The sequence below is a fragment of the Diceros bicornis genome, chromosome 11 (genome assembly GCF_020826845.1).
Source record: "Diceros bicornis minor isolate mBicDic1 chromosome 11, mDicBic1.mat.cur, whole genome shotgun sequence".
NCBI classification, from domain to species: domain Eukaryota; kingdom Metazoa; phylum Chordata; class Mammalia; order Perissodactyla; family Rhinocerotidae; genus Diceros; species Diceros bicornis.
In genome coordinates this window covers 55,873,790-55,891,735 of record NC_080750.1, presented here as the reverse complement: position 1 = coordinate 55,891,735, position 17,946 = coordinate 55,873,790, and the positions used below count along the sequence as shown (strand labels likewise).

Genomic DNA, 17,946 nt, shown 5'->3' with positions numbered 1-17,946 from the left:
AACTTAAGGGAGAAAAGCACATCTGTTAGAATGATACTGGGCACCTGACAGAATCAATGAAGAAGTGAACAACCAAGTTTCAGAACTGGGAGACTGGGCATCTCAGCAACAGGAAGTTCTGACTGTTTTCTGGGCACAAGCATTTCCATGGACGAGTGGATTTGTCTCCAATCGCCCTTTGTTCTTCTCAAGATTTAAATTCTCAAGAGATAGGTTCTTCTCAAGATTTAATTTCTAGATTAAGTCACCTGATTTTACAAAGAATGGGAGATCGGGTTAAGTCCTTGGCAGCCTCACCAGAAGAAGAAGGGGAAGATATGCCGGAGAGACAAAACATAGATATCCACTACACCAGCACATAATAGGTGCTCAGTAAGTGTTAATTTCCTTTTGGTCATCCATTTTAACCCTGTTTGTTTTATATGTTCATGTAAAACTTGCAGTATGTGTGTGTGTCTGTGTTTAACATTATTGTTTCTAACTAGTTTTTAAGAGTTGGTAAGCTAAGGCTCTTATACTTCTTTTTCCCCTTCCCATGATTGTCTTCTGTCTCATCCTTGACACTCTCCATCATTCGGTGGAGACTTTGGTATCTGGCTCATGACTCTAAAACCTGTCATCAGCTTGGTTGACTTCCAGATTCATATGGTCACCCCACCTCTCCAATACTAGCTTCTTACTCCTTTAAGTCTTCACTGTCAACAACTTTGTCTTCCATCTCTACCTCACCCATCTATTCCACGTTATCTAGAAAATCACCAATATGTACATCATTTGTCTGATTACCACCAACCTCCTAGCCTTCTGGCTTACTTTCTCAACTACTTTCAGTATACATTTTTATCTTGTATTATCTCTTCCTGCTTTATTGTATTCTTAATATAGCTTGGATTCCGCGGTCCATCATTTCAACCACTCTCTTGCCCATCACTGAATTTCCTAAGTTGTTCATTTTTCACACTTGCCTGGAAAAAATCAACATCTCTGGGTGAACCCAATAGCACCCAGACTGCAGAGTACTTTTGGGGAAAATAACACTGTTGGTAGCCTCAAATGGACCCTTAACATAGTCCAGCAATCCCGTGTGTTTCTCTGGTCAGTTCATACTCTCACTCTTTGTATTGACTTGTTCTATTAAAGTAAATTTTAAAAAATCTATGTCCTGTTGATTTCTCTCTGAAATAGCTCTTAAGTCCATCAACTTTTCTCCATCCTCACTACAACCACCCCAGTTTAATTCACCATAATCTCATGCCTGGATTACTATAATAGACTTCTACCTGGTTTCCATACATCATCCATTATTCCCTCCCAATTCATTTTCCCTGGTGTATCCAAGGTCATCTTTTAAAACTTTTCTGTGGCTTTCTATTTTCTTTAAAATAATCTGTGGCATTCTATTTTCTTTAGGACAAACTTCAAAATCTGCAATGTGTCCTATGAGGCCTAGCATAATCTGGCCCACACTTATTCTTTTTTTGCATTTTGTTTTACCATCCCTCTCTCAAGCTTCAGGTACATTGGCCCAATGTTCAGTTTCTAGAACAATTTTCATCTTAGATCATTACATAGCCAGGTGCCTATGCCCCTCTTCTCCACATTTAACTCCCAGTCCCACTGCCTTCTTCACCTGATTAACTCTTTCTCACTCACCAAGACTCAGTTGAGATGTTAATTTTTTAGGGAATTTCTCTTGATTGCCCAGGGTAGGTTAGTTACCCCCATTATACATTCCTATGGTCCCTCCAACTGCACGTTTCTTTCACAACATTTGTCACAACTATAAATACTTGTTGAACTTCTATCTTCCCCACTAGACTATAAGCTTCAGGAGGGGAATAACTGTTGTTCACCACTATGTCCCCAGGCCCTAACAGAGGAAGGGAACACAATGAATGGATGTCTTCCGACTGTGCATCTGTGGGCACGTGCCTTCAGTGAGCCACACTAAGTTATTCCATTGCTGTCCCTGAAAAACAGAGGTCTTTTCCTAGTGCTCAGAAAATATTATGCAAATCAATAGATTTTTCTCAATTTACATTTTTTCCTCCAATTATTATTTTGAAACTCTGGTTTGGATCCTCACAAAAACCTAGGTGATCCCCCAAATTAATAAAGAAGTACCAATCAAATATTAATAGAAAGCTTGAAACAGCTGATCACATATAGTTTTAGTTAGTCTTCCCCTCATCGACGAGGACCTGTGTTTGAGATATGTTTTTTAAAATATTAAATATGTATAATATACAATATGTTTTTTGCTACTAAGGTTATTCTTAGATCATGTAATGAAATTAAATATATCGCTATTTTCTTGTGTTCTAGAAAAAAATTTCACGTCTTTCAGGTGCTATTTATACTACTGCTGTGAGGCTGGTTTGTGTTAACATTTCTCATCTGCAGACAAGATGAGGATGAGACATCCCTGCAGTGACTCAATGTCCAATGCTCACTGCTTTAAGCAGATATCTGTTTCTATTTGATTCACCACTTAATCAATAGCTTCAAAACAGCTCCCAGAATTCCATGTAAGTCCAGACTTACACAAGAAAAGAAAAGGAGGCTGTGATAAACGCTAACAGGGAAACACACTTTATCATGTATTTTAGTCTCATTCTAGGACTGGGTCTTTAGAAACATATTTGAGGATAATTCTTTACAAATAAAGAAACTTGTCTGAGCTGAGCCTTCAGGTAACAAATATATTTTTTTATTCTTTGATTTGAAAGGAATGAAAAGGGTGGAAGTTAGAACCCAGAAATGTGATTGATATATTTTGTCTGAAATACAAGAAGTAATAGATAGCAGCAGAAAAAAACAAATGGAGGAAAAGAATGCTTTTTAAACTGAGAAACCAGAAAAACAATGTAAGACAAGACTCTAAATAGTGATTACTAAACCATGACTCTCAATGCATGTGCCCAGAGCTCCCACTGAAAGAAAGTGCTACGAATTATTAATAATTCTGAAGTGACACCTTTGTGCTAAGAGCTTTACATAGGATCAACTCATCTTATGCTTGTGAATAACCTATGAATATTATTTTCTCCATTTTTCTGATAAAGAAATTTTAACCCAGAGAATTTAATAACTTATTCAAGATCACACAGCATATGGTACAGCCAGGATCAAACTCAGACAGTCTAACTCTAGTTAAACATGATGCTATGTTACCAATCTCATATTTATTTATAGAGTCTTGACTTAAATAGCAGACTAAGTTTTCGCTTTGACTGAAAAGTATTTATGTTTTAGTTTGTCACCTTCTAAGCAAATTCTTTTCAATTGGTTTATTCTATCTCTACTCAGTGGAAGGGAAAAAGGATACATCCCACAGTTTGGGTTAAGGAACATCCACTTTATATTCGCTTGTTTTAAATTACTATGGTCTAGAGATTAGCCCAATAAATTAGCCAAATAAATTAATATGTCTTTTATGAGAAGATGAATTCTGGCCCATTTTTTTCCTACTCATAGGTTATGTAGGGACCCATAAATAGTTGCTCCTAAACTCCCTAACTTAAGCAAATTATGAGTACTACTTCCCGGAGGGGACTGATTCTTACTCCTTATAGTATTGGCACCTGTTTCACTTAAAAAAAAAATTCATATCTCTCTCCTCAGATATTATCACCTCCTTTTCCATTTCTCTACATATTATATGTTACATGCTGTTCTGGGACCCACTGCTACTTACTTGGAACAAAACATTTACAGATTTCATGGGGCATTGAGCTCAGCTACTTTAAAAAGAGAAAAATGCAATACAAGAGTCCGTTAAGGAGACTAGATGATGTACATTCTGTATTTAAAACAAGGGCTTATTTTTAGCAAAGATTGTCTAGGAGGGTGATGCTTGGACGGGTTTATCCAACCTGCTGTGGAGAACCTGCCCAGCCCATGTCTCCTTTCCCAACAGTCTCCTGCTCTGAGGCCCGGTGGCAGGTGTGTTTGGCTATGGTTGCACCTTAAGTCTTTGAGCACTCCCCTCACACACCACCCCACCCCCACCCCCCTGCCCCAGCAACACTCTTAATCCATCAACTGGTGATGACCAATCAAATTATTTGTCTAGAATAAAGGGAAATAGAGTTTATCCACTTGAACTGAAAAGTCCTATGGGGCTAGAGTGGCCTTTTTCAACTATGTGCATGTTTATTTATTTATTTATTTATTTTTAAATTTTTTCATTTTTTGTTGTTTATTATGGTAACATTAGTTTATAACATTGTATAAATTTCAGGTGTACATCATTATACTTCTATTTCTGCATAGATTACATCATGTTCTCATGTTCACCACCCAAACACTAATTACAATCCATCACCACACACGTGCTTAATTATCCTTTTCGCCCTTCTCCCTCCCCCCTTCCCTTCTGGTAACCACCAATCCAACTATGTGCATGTTGATGAGTAAATAAAGAAAGTGACTCTGCAGGAAGAAGCAGGAATTGGAACAGAGGAGAGCAGAGATGGAGGATCCTGTGGCCTCAGACAGCGAGAAGGAGGCAGAGAGATGGGTTGCTGTGGTCCCTGATGCTTCCCAACAACCAGTTCCGGCTCCCATGGGGAACTTGCTTCCTTTTGACGTGATGTCCTAGACAATAATCCCTGGGTATTTGAATTGCATTAGTGGGCTTCTCTTTCTTGTAACCAGAAGATCTTGGCTACAGTTACAACTACCTAAAGACCGTTTCCAGATCGGGCTTTGTGTGTATGTGGTACATTTTCAGGACTCCTGGCAGGATCAGAGAGACTCTATAATATGGTAGCTAGGAGGGCAGGCTCTATAGCTAGACTGTTTGCATAGAAATCCCAGTCTGCACTAACTGGTCGTGTGATCTTGGACAGTTTAACCTCTCTGTGCTTTGGTTTCCTTGTTTGCAAACACGAGGATAACAATACTTTTCTACATCATACTTTGTTGTGAGGATTAACACATGTAAACAGTGTACTTGGCATGTAGTATTTAAGTATCCAATGAGCATTAGTGTTATCTTAGGAAGGCCTTGCTTTTCCACACACACACACATACACACGCACACACATATACACATATATGTACAGGTATACATACATATAATAATGTACATAAGCCTATAATAATACATACCTATAATAAAATCTTATATATTTTATATGTACGTATGTGTATATATGTATACAAATATGTAGATGTATATACACACACACAACCTCATTACCTGGCCTGAGTCCTAAGCTCTGTGGTCCTCCTATAGCACTTTGTCCACATTTACATGGTTGTCTTCATCACACTGCATTATAACCTGGTTATGTACTGTTTCTCTCAATACATGTGTGAGCTCCACAATTCAGGTAATTGCCTTCTTTGTTCTCTTATCTCCAGAGCTTTGTGTCTGGTGCTGTGGATATTCCTGAGCTCACAGATTTATGTTGTTGGACAGGTAGATGCTAGATGATACCTCATTGTTAGACTGTCATCCTTTAGCTTAACACTTAGCTCTCTGTTAAATTCACATGTCCCTAAGCGACTTAACGCTTCATGCTGTTATATTATTTACCACTTAGAGGGAATGAATTTCAAAGTCCTCCCTGAAAGTGAGCTTTGGTAAGAGGATAGGAAAGAGACCATACGAGTCTGGATGTCTGTGAGCGATGGGCAAATGAAGAAAGTGAGATTCATGATCTTCTTTTGTTCTGGAATAGTTCTCATGGTAGCATTTCTCTTCCCAACTCAGCTCACATGATCAGCAGTGGCTGCATGATACTGTCTAGCAGTGATTTGCAGCTTGGTTGTAGTAGAGAAGAAAGCAAATGGTCACAGTGCATTAGTCTACTAGGGCTGCCATAACAAAATTCTACAGACTGAGTGGCTTAAACAACAGAAATGTATTTTCTCATAGTTCTAGAGGCTGGAAGTCCAAGATCAAGATGCTGTCTTGGCTGGATTCTGGTGAGATTTCTCTTCCTGGCTTGCAGATGGCTGCCTTCTCATTGTGTCTTCACATGGCCTTTCTTCTGTGTGCACACAGAGGGAGAGAGAAAAAGAGAGAGAGAGCTCTCTGCTATCTTTTCCTTTTCTTATAAGAACACCAGTTCTAGCTGATTCGGACCCCACCCTTACTGTAGCCTGAATATTTGTGTCTCCCCACAACTCACATGTTGAAATCCTAACCCCTGGTGTGATGGTATTAGGAGGTGGGGCCTTTGGGAGATGATTAGGTCATGAGGGCAGAGCGCTCATGAACAGCATTAGGGCTCTTATAAAAGAGACCACAGAAAGCTCCCTTGCCCCTACCACGATGTAAGGTTATAGTGAAGAGACTGCCTTCTATGAACCAGAAAGAGGGTCCTCTAGACATCAAATCTGCCAGTGACTTGAGCTTGGACTTTTCAGCCTCTGGAACTGTGAGAAATAAATTTCTTTTGTTTGTAAGATACGCAGTCTACGGTATTTTGTTATAGCAGCCCTAACGGTCTAAGACAGCTCTTATGACCTCATTTAACCTTAATTACCTCCTTAAAGCCCATATTCCAAATAGGGAGTTAGACCTATTCCACATTGCAGGTTAGGGCTTCAACATATGAATCTTGAGGGAATACAGTTCAGTCCATAACACACACTGATCCTAATTGGAGGGCTATTTTAATTGATTTTGTGTGTGTGTGTGTGTGTCTGATAGGCCCAAGTTTTCTACTTGGCATAGCTATGTAATCAAAATCTAAGCTGAGGGCTGGCCCCATGGCTTAGCGGTTGAGCGCCCGCGCTCTGCTACTGGCGGCCTGGGTTCGGATCCAGGCACGCACCAACGCACCGCTTCTCTGGCCATGCTGAGGCCACGTCCCACATACAGCAACTAGAAGGATGTGCAACTATGACATACAACTATCTACTGGGGCTTTGGGGGAAAAAAAAGGGAGGAAGATTGGCAATAGATGTTAGTTCAGAGCCGGTCTTCCTCAGCAAAAAGAGGAGGATTAGCACAGATGTTAGCTCAGGGCTGATCTTCCTCAAAAAAAAAAAAAGTCTAAGCTGAGGGATGGGTCTCTGTAGCCTACAGATAAGGAACAAAAAGCAGCAATCATTAAAATGAGATCCCCACAGTCACATAGGGGTGATCTGGAAATGCAGAAGCCCTTACATTTCAGGTCAGTCTCAAATGTTAAAACCACACAGTGTAGCTTCTGGCTTTCCCAGGTGAACTTGGAAGAGTCAGAATGTGCAGAGTCCAAGTGCAGTCAGGGCTGCCAGCCAGAGTGCGTGAGGAGGTGGGGTGTCCCAGAGCCATGCCAGGGTCTCTGATACACGTCTATCCGTTTGAGGGGCGGCAGGGCCAGGATGGGAGACGCTCACTTAAGTCTGGGAAACACAGCAGGTGAGTTGAGAGCCAAGTGAGACTCTCCAGCCAGAAGGGCAGAGCAGGGAAGGTGCCAAAGAAACTAAGAGATGGCAATGGAATGATAGGAGGATGGGGGCAGAGGATTGAGGCCAGCCTCAGAACTAATTTTAGGAAGACTAAGTTCTCTCGTGTGTGACTTGGCAGACATGCTGCACTGGGGGCTTGATCTTAAGTATCTAGAGCTGGCCTTACACCATTAGAAAATTGTTGGCAGATAAGAAAAAAGAGTTTCATAAAATTTCAGGCATTATACTCTTCCATGGTACTTCCTGGTGAAACGTCCAAGCTAAGTGATCTCATCTAGGAGTAATGCTAACCCTATTTGGACTAATGATCTCTTTCATCATTAAAAGTGAATTTTTTAATTAGGATTTTTATTCTTTATGTATAAGTTATGGTATCTCCTAGTTAACCTTGTAACACACGAGTGGATAGTAACTGTAGTTACCATATTTTATAATATTTCTTACTTATTATTCATTTACTTTACAAACACTACCTCGTCAAAGAAGCATTCTCTGGCCTCAGACCCCCAGGTTGGATCAAAGCCCCCCACTTATGCCCTTTCTTAGCAGCCTGTCTTCTCCTTTATAGGCCTTCCCACTACTGCAATTAAATAGTAATTGCATGATGAATTGTTTAATGTCTGTCTTCCTTGCCAGATTATTTCCCCAATGAAAGCAGGAACCAGATCTATTTTAATCATAGCTATATCCAACACTGGTTCTTGCCTATAGCAATAAATTCTTTTTAAATGAGTTATTTCATTCACTCATTTATTCACCCATTAGCTAATGTATTTAGCATTCACAAGCTCTAGGAACTGTGCTACAAACAGGAAAACAAAAATTAGTGTGATAGTGTCTGCATTCAAAGAGTTCACAGTTTAGCACAAAAAGTTCTTAACCATTGCAGCTGAATGTTCCCCTTGAGAACCTGATGAAAAAAGTGGTCCCTCTCCCCAGAAACTACTCAGTTAAAATGGATGCAAGATTTTGTATTTAACTTGCTAGGTTCACAGATCCCTGGAAGTCCATTCAGTGTCTTCCTACAATTCCATGAATTCTGAGGTCAGGATCCTTCCATAAACACAGACTTAAAAACACATATGAAGTAAGGAGAGGGATAAAGGAGGGCATCAGCGTATCCTGCTACGGGTCAGGAAAGGCTTCCGTTGGAAGAGATGCTTGAGCCACGTCTTGAATAATAAATATGATTTCACCAGGAGAAGGGAGAGCCTTAGAGGTTGAGAAGACAGTGTTTGGGAAAGGATGGAAGTGTAAAAAAACATGTCACTTCAGGGAATTGCAAGTACCCTGTATAGCTGAGAATATGTGACTGGGAAGAAGTTTGGTGGGTGAGGGGTGGGGAGAAGTTGTCAGGAGAGAATACTGGAGAGGTAACTAGGGCAAGGGGGAGTTTGCTTTATCCTGTGCTTGATGGGGATAGATCAGATTTGTGTTTTAGAAGGAGCCCCCTGGTGGTTGTGTTGGGGGCTGATTGGAGTCAGCCATTCTGGAGGATCGTAGACCAGCTGTACTAGTCATCCAGGCCCCTAGCCTGAACAAGGAGACGGTATAGGTGGGGTGATATTTAAGGAGAAAAATCAGCAGAACTTTGTGGAGCGTGTGAGAGAGGTAGGAATAAACTCCACGTTTTTGCCTTAAGCAATTGAATGCATGATGGTGGTAGATTAAGAATGTCTCCTTAAGCAGCCTCTTTAGCATGAAGGCCAATTCAACAAAATAAAAATGCTCACAGGACACTTTTTTTTTGTCATTCTAAATGAAATAAGCTTTTGTAACTGATAAAAAGTACATTCCTTACAACTTCGATTACCCAGTAGATTGGGTAGAAGAATGTCAAGAGAAAACCAACACTGCTTTTTAATCACAAAAGTTATATCTGTGCAGTCACACTGAGGCAGTGTTCTAATCTCTCTTTTTGAAATAAGAGCATGGGCTATATTGAGAAGCTAGGTTGGCCACATGCAATCTGGGTTCTGCAGGTTATTCATCTTTGCCTAAAAAATCCTGGGATGAAAGGCGACAGTTCAAATACGGACCCACTAAATTGGAGGCACTTTTTGTACAGTATGTTGTATAAACAGAATTCCCAATAAATATTAAGTCATAATTATGAATTTTTTATAGATAAATTTTTCTATAGATTAGGAATCTTGGGTATTATAAATCTAAATTTATGATAAAAATATCCATGAAAGGTACAATCCACCTGTAATTAGCTGCAGTTTCAAACTTCATATACTAGGACAATGAGCTTTCAATTAATTTTTTTTATAACAGCTTTATTGAGACATAATTCACACACTATATAATTCACCCATTTAAAGTGTACAATGCTTTCAATTCATTTTGATTTACATTTAAAAATATTGTTTTTTTATAAAATTCTTTTTGCAATTAAATGGTATTCCTTTTGTAACAAGAAAAAATAATACAAAGTATGGATATTTAAAAATTTGTCTAACAGTCCTTATACATAAGGAATTTTCTCAGGTGCCTCCAATTGTTGGAGTCAAGAGAGAATATATTCTTATGTGGATTTAAATTAAAGAAAGGTGTAAAATATTGGTGTAAAGGTGTAAAATATGGTCAAAATATTATCACAAAAGTAACGTGTGTAGTGAGAAGAAAAGACTCAAGGTGGGCCATCCTGATGGCTCTCTTCAATGCCCCGCTGGGGAAAGGAGACTCAGTTTAATTTACAGCCTCCCGGTTCACTATGGAGTGGTTAGGGAGACTTTCCTCTGAAAATAACCCTTCAGCTAAAATGGCGGCTATGTTGTGATGAATGTATTCTCACCCAGGATAGCAGTGGTATTGTATTAAGAGAGGAAAAAAAGAAACAATAGCCTTGGGGTTTAAACTGAAGTATGTGTCTAAGAAAACCTCAATCTCACCATTGCTGTATATATGCATGAGAAAAATTGGAAGGTTTTGAGAATTTTGAATGTCACCTCACATCGTGTGTTAATGATCTTTGTGATCAATGAAATAGATCTAAAAACCATGCTTTTTGCCAAAATAACAGGACGTAGAAAAAATATAACCCTTTTCCTGTTGAAATTGACAGAACCGTCCGCAAAGATTGACGTCCGCTGGTTTGCCCTATGATGCTGGACGCAGGGGATACAGCTGGCATTTAGGCTGACGTATATATTGTACTTTGTCTAAAACAGGTTTTCCTTTCCAAGATTGCATGCGAGTGTAAAGCGGCAGGGGGCTAGACAAACTTCGTCCGACCCATCCTGATATCACTGATAGACTATTTGTTCTTAAATGCAGCTTTTATCTTGTGTCTTCCGGGGTTCAAGTGCCCTCCTGTTTAATGCCTGCATCTAGCCTGCTGTAAGCTAGCACTATCCCAGCTTTCCCACAATCAGGCTTATTTCCTCACCGTTTCAGATATACAAAGACTCAGCCTTGTGTTTAAATGTTTCCTTATATTGTTCAACTTCCTATTGTGTTCACTTTTAATAAAGTCTGCTTTGGTCTGTTGTCCTCTGCTTACAATAATAGATGCTATAAAAATAGCCTTATAATACATATATATTTTTCATGACAAGCGAAGTCCAGTATAATGCCTAGTGTGCCCTTTATGAGGATCTATGGGAAGGAAATTTTACTCAGACCTCTCTACTGCACAAGCAGTGTATTTATTTCTAATAGAAATTACTACTTGTAACTAATCATGTTTCCTTAGTTGCTTTGGCCACTAGGAAACTTGGAATCATATATGCATCTCTTCTTTAGTACTAAATAGATCCTTATAGCATGATTTTATTTGTATAACTTTCCACTGACCTCATGTTACTGTTCTGGCCTTGGAGGGGGTGAGGGTGGTCCTCTGCCTTCTAAAATCATTTAATCATGTATTTTTTTTTTTAAGATGACACACATAATCTGACAGTTTCCATGGGTTAGGAGTCTGGGTACCGTGCACTGGATCCTCTGCTCATGTCTTACAGACTTGAAGTCAAGGTGTTGGCTGATGCTGCAATTCTCATCTGAGAATCCTCTTCCCAGCTCACTGATGATTGGCAGAATTCACTTTCTTGCACCCGTAGGACTGAGGTCCTTATTTTCTTACTGGTTACCTGGGGCTTGCTCTTAGCCTCTGGAGGCTGTCCCTCCCCGTTAGCAGTTCATAACATGGCTGTTGCTTTCTTCCTGGAGGCCAGCAGCAATGCTTCATATGCCGCAAATCTCCATTATGCTTTGAATGTCTTTAACTTTCTTCTCTGCTACCAGCCAGAGAAAATGATCTGCTTTTAAGGGTTTCACCTGATTAGATCTGGCTCACTCACATAATCTACATATTTTAAGATTAATTGAATTGGGATTTAATTACACTTTCAAATTCCTTTCATACTGGTTGCTAGATTAGTGTTTGATTGAATAGCTGGGCTGGGAGGGTGAGGATCTTGGGGGAGGGCCATCTTTAGAATTCTGCCAATCACAATCCCCATAATGGAGGAATTTGTAGCTGAGAAAAGGAGCAAGGAGGATCTCAGTACCCAGCTATGGAGTGATCACCAAAATACATTATCCTGAAAAAAGTAAGCTGTAGAACAATATTTATAGTGTACAACCTTTTGTATAAGAAAGAGGATGAAAACAGGAAAGATATATGCATTTTCTGATATTTTCTTTTTTTAATTTTTTGTCTGGCTTTGGTATCAGGGTGATGTTGGCCTCATAGAATGATTTAGGAAGTGTTCCATCTTCCTCTATTTTTTGGAATAGTTTGAGAAGGATGGGTATTAAATCTTCCTTGAATGTTTGGTAAAATTCACCGGAGAAACCATCTGGTCCTGGACTTTTATTTTTTGGGAGGTTTTTGATTACTATTTTAATCTCTTTACTTGTGATTGGTCTATTCAGATTCTCCATTTCTTCTTGGTTCAGTTTTGGGAGGTTGTATGAGTCTAAGAATTTATCCATGTCTTCTAGATTGTCCAATTTGTTGGCATATAATTTCTCATAGTATTCTCTTATAATCCTCTGTATTTCCGTGGTATCCATTGTAATTTCTCCTCTTTCATTTCTAATTTTATTTACTTGAGCATTTTCTCTTTTTTTATTAGTAAGCCTGGCTAAGGGTTTGTCAATTTTGTTTATCTTCTCAAAGAACCAACTCTTTGTTTCATTAATCCTTTCTACTGTTTTTTTGGTCTCAATTTCATTTATTTCTGCTCTGATTTTTATTATTTCTCTCCCTCTGCTGACTTTGGGCTTTGTTTGTTCTTCTTTTTCTAGTTGTGTTAGGTGTAATTTGAGGTTGCTTGTTTGGGCTTTTTCTTGTTTGTTAAGGTGGGCTTGTATCGCTATGAGTTTCCCTCTCAGGACCGCTTTTGCTGCATCCCATATGGTTTGGTATGGCATATTTTCATTTTCGTTTGTTTCCAGATAGTTTTTGATTTCTCCTTTAATTTCATCAATGATCCTTTGGTTGTTCAGTAGCATGTTGTTTAATCTCCACATTTTTGTGACTTTCCCAGTTTTTTTTTCATGGTTCATTTCCAGTGTCATAGCATTTTGTCTGAAAAGATGCTTGTTATGATTTCAATCTTCTTAAATTTATTGAGGCTTGCTTTGTTTCCCAACATATGGTCTATCCTTGAGAACGTTCCATGCACACTTGAGAAGAATGTGTAGTCAGCTGTTTTTGGATGGAGTGCTCTGTATATTCTACTAGGTCCATCTAGTCCAGTTTTTCATTTAAGTCTACTATTTCTTTATTGACTTTTTGTCTGGATGATTTATCCATTGATGTAAGTGGGGTATTAAGATCCCATACTATTATTGAGTTGTTGTTAATGTCTCCTTTTAGGTTTGTTAATAGTTGCTTTATGTACATTGGTGCTCCTATGTTGGGTGCATATATATTTAAAAGTGATATGTCTTCTTGGTGGAGTGTCCCTTTTATCATTATATATTTCCCTTCTTTGTCTCTCTTAACCTGTTTTATCTTGAAGTCTAGCTTTCTTTTGTTTGCCATTAGCTTGGAGTATTGTCTTCCATCCTTTCACTCTGAGCCTGTGCTTGTCTTTAGAGCTGAGATGTGTTTCCTGGAGGCAGCATATTGTTGGGTCCTGCTTTTTAATCCATCCTGCCACTCTGTATCTTTTGATTGGAGAGTTCAATCTATTTACATTTAGGGTAATTATTGATATATGAGGGCTTAATGTTGCTGTTTTGTCACTTATTTTCTGGTTCTTTTGCATTTCCTTTGTTTCTTGTCCCATTTGTTTTGGACTGCCAATTCAGTTTGGTTGTTCTGTCTTATGACTCTTCTAGTTTTCTCTTTGTTTATCATATGTGATTTTGTTTTGATTATTTGTTTAGTGGTTACCTTGAGGTTTGTGTAAAAAATCTTGTGTATGAGATAGTCCATTATCTGATGGCCTCCTATTTCCTTATACTAAGTCAATTCAATCACTTTCCCCTTCCCCTTCTAAGTTGTTCTTGTTATACTTTATTCTATCTTGTGTTGTGGCTGTGTGTTTACAGTGATGAGGTTAAATTTATTTTTGGTGAATTCCTTCCTTTGATCTTGGTATTTAAGTTGTTGCTAACCTATTCTGGTAAAGATCTACTATTTCTGAGTTTATCTACCTATTTTTCTCCTTGCTCCAAGCTTTGTATTCTCTTTCTCTTCTTTTTTTCAGGCCTGAGGGCCTTCTTGAGTATTTCTTGTAGTGGGGGATCTCGTGGCCATGAAATCCCTTAGCTTTTGTTTATCTGGGAGAGTTACTATTTCTCCATCATATTTGAAGGATATTTTTGCTAGATAGAGTATTCTTGGCTGAAAGTTTTTGTCTTTCAGTATTTTGAATATATCATTCCAGTCTCTCCTAGCCTGTAAATTTTCTGTTGAGAAATCTGCTGAGAGCCTGATGGGAGTTTCTTTGTACGTTATTTTTTGTTTTTGTTTCGCTGCCCTTGATATTGTTTCTTTGTCATTAACTCTGGTTAGCCTTACCACTAGGTGTCGTGGTGTGGGCCTTTGCCTGTTGACATGTTTAAGTGACCTGTTGGCTTCACTTACTGGTATTTCCTGCTCCTTCCCCAGATTTGGGAAATTCTCAGCTATTATTTCCTTGAATAGGCTCTATGTTCTTCTTTCCTTCTCTTCTCCCTCAGGAATACCTTTAATTCTTATGTTACATTTCCTAATAGAGTCAGATATTTCTCAGAGATTTTCTTCATCTCTTTTTAGTCTTGGTTCTCTCTCCTCTTCTATCTGGAGCATATCTGTATTCCTATCCTCTAAAATGCTAATTCTTTCCTCCATATTGTCAGCTCTGTTCTTTAAAGATTCCAGATTCTCCTTTATCTCCTCCATTGTGTTCTTCATCTCCATCAGCACTGATTGGTTTTTCTTTATGATTTCAATCTCTTTTGTGAAGAAACTCCTAATCTCATTTAATTGTTTGTCTGTGTTGTCTCATATTTCGTTGAGTGTTTTTATGATAGCTATTTTGAAATCTCTGTCATTTAGGTTATGGATTTCTGTGTCTTCAGGGTTGGTTTCTGGTTGCTTGTCATTTTCCTTCTGGTCTGTTGATTTCATGTATCTTTGCATTGTGGTTCCTGTGTTGGCTTTGTTTTTCCTCATCCTGGAAATCTCTGGTTGTAATTTCCACCTGCTGCCACTGCGAGGGGGTAAAGGGCTGTGTAATCTGAGCCCCCTGCACTCTGCCCTGGCTGTTCGCTGCAATCCGTGATCCGCGGGTTGCTTGGTCTGGTCTGGTCGGCTGAGCTGCATTGTCCGGCTTGCAGGGAGGGGGGGCTCTCTCTTTTGCCGGCTGGGTCCCTGGCGTGGGGGGCTTCTCGTTCGCCCCTTGTTATCCGCTCTCTGGGGTGCTCAGATGTTGATGGTACCCTGTAGCAATTCTGAGTCCTCTGTGTGGGAGTTTCCCACTGGCTGAGAGAGCCCAAAGAGCTACGGTTTTCCGGCAGAGGGCCGCCCCTCCCCCCTCTCTGGGAGCCGTGCGGCCCGGGATTGGTGATCTGATGGGGAGGGAGAGGAGTTCTCCTTACCTCTCCCCACTTCCTCCGGGGGCCCAGGACATTCCACTCTCATATGTGCGTCAGTGTGGATCTCTCTGATCCTGCTTTTCACTGTCTAGGATTCCACTGTTGGTCTGCGACTGTTCCTTTTGTTGTATCTTATTGGGGGAAGAGTTTACAGGAAAGCTCACTCTGCCATGGCGCTCAATTTTTTTTTTTTTTAATTTTTAAATTTTTTTGTGAGGAAGATCAGCCCTGAGCTAACATCCATGCCAATCCTCCTCCTTTTTTTACCCTTTTTCTCCCCAAAGCCCCAGTAGATAGTTGTATGTCACAGTTGCACATCCTTCTAGTTGCTGTATGTGGGATGCCGCCTCAGCATGGCCGGACAAGTGGTGCGTTGGTGTGCGCCCAGGATCTGAACCTGGGCTGGCAGGCGTGGAGCGCGTGCACTCAACCGCTAAGCCATGGGGCCGGCCCCCTCTGATCTTTTCAAAAAGAAAGAATGGGAAGATAAATAAAAAATTAACAAAAATGGCAATTTATGGGGGTAGGAAGAGAAACAGGGGCCAGGATGAAAGCTGTACTTCTCTGAATGTACCTGTTTTATGGTTGACACTTAAGAACTAAGTAGGGGGCTGGCCCCATGGCTTAGCGGTTAGGTGCGCATGCTCCGCTACTGGTGGCCCAGGCTCAGATCCCGGGCATGCACTGACACACCACTTCTCCGGCCATGCTGAGGCCACGTCCCACATACAGCAACTAGCAGGATGTGCAACTATGACATACAACTATCTACTGGGGCTTTGGGGGAAGAAAAGGAGGAGGATTGGCAATAGATGTTAGCTCAGAGCCAGTCTTCCTCAGCAAAAAGAGGAGCATTAGCACGGATGTTAGCTCAGGGCTGATCTTCCTCACAAAAAAAAAAAAAAAAAAGAACTAAGTAGGGGCCGGCCCAGTAGCGTAGTGGTTAAGTTCTCGTGTTCTGCTTTGGTGGCTGGGGGTGCACGGGTTTGGATCCCAGGCCATGCTGTGGCAGTGTCCCACATACAAAATGCAGGAAGATTGGCAGAGATGTTAGCTCAGCGACAATCTTCCTCACACACACACAAAAAGAACTATGTAAATGTTTTATATAATTAAAAGACAAAATTAAATTAAAATAAAGCAATTTTTAAAAATTGAAAATGACCTGGTATCAAGTTTGTGGTGTAACTCCTCAGAGAAGAAATATTTAAAGTGTTTTTAAATCACAGTATTTTGATAGTATTGGGATATATTTTAGGGACAAAAAACAACCCCAGTAAGAAACTTTAAACTGCATTCAGTCTTCTTGTTGTCAATGTTAATATTCGTATTGCTGAGTTTTTTCCCCCAATTTTTTTATGATGATAAATACACATAACATTAATTTACTATCTTCACCATTTTTAAGCATACAGCTCAGTGGTATTAAGTACATTTGCATTGTTGTGCTACCATCACCACCATCCCTCTCTGGAACTCTTTTCATCTTGCAAAACTGAAATACTATACCCATTAAACAACAACTCCCCATTTCCCCTCCCCCCAGTCTCTGGCAATCACCATTCTACTTTCTGTCTCTATGATTTCGACTACTCTAAGTACCTCTCATAAGTGGAATCATACAGTATTTGTCTTTTTGTGACTGGCTTATTTCATCTAGCATAATGTCCTTAAGGTTCATCCATGCTGTAGCATATTGCAGAATTTCCTTCCTTTTTAAGGCTGAATAATATTCCATTGTGCTCATTTTTTATCTATATATCTTACAAATTTGCTTATCCATCACCCACTGATGGTCACGTAGGTTGCTTCCACATTTTAGCTATTGTGAATAATGCTGCTATGAACTTAGGTATACAAATATTGCTTCAAGACACTGCTTTCAATTTTTTTTAGTATATTCCCAGATGGAATTGCTAGATCATATGGTAATTCTATTTGTAATTTTTTAATGGCTTTCTTTTAATTTAATTAGTTTTAACCCTTAAGCTTTTAAAAGTGGACTCAATCAGAAAGCAAGGGTATAGGGGAATAATTTTCCAACACTTGTCTTGTAAACTCAAATTTTAGATTCTTTTTTGGAGTAAAACAGGCTCTTCACCGTTTACAAGCTTATTTCTGAGTTGCTAAACTTCTCTCCATGTTTTTCCCTGTATTACCATGTTTTTCATCTATATTCCCCCATTTGATCATTGCTGCCACAATCAGACAAGAAAGCAAGAGGACACTTTTTCCTTGCATCTGTAGTGTAAACCTTAGCAGCAGACAGTAACTGTTACAGGTCTGAAATAGATGCATTATTTATTTATTTTGAGGAATCATCATACTGTTTTCCAAAGCCATGTACCACTTCAAATCCTCATCAACAGTGCACAAGAGTTTCAATTACTCCACATCCTCACCAACGCTTGTTATTTTGTTGTTCTTGCTAATAGCTATCTTAATGTGTGAAGTTTTACTGATGTATTTTTGCAAGCCATTTCAAATTCCTTTTGG

At 39.5% G+C, this 17,946-nt stretch overlaps 1 non-coding gene across 1 annotated transcript; it reads right to left on the bottom strand.

The window, feature by feature from the left end:
- Window positions 1–17,619: 17,619 nt before the first annotated feature.
- LOC131411642 (small nucleolar RNA SNORA31) lies at window positions 17,620–17,748 on the bottom strand. The gene has a single exon (XR_009221623.1). It is a non-coding gene; the product is annotated as a small nucleolar RNA SNORA31 (small nucleolar RNA).
- Window positions 17,749–17,946: the final 198 nt, after the last annotated feature.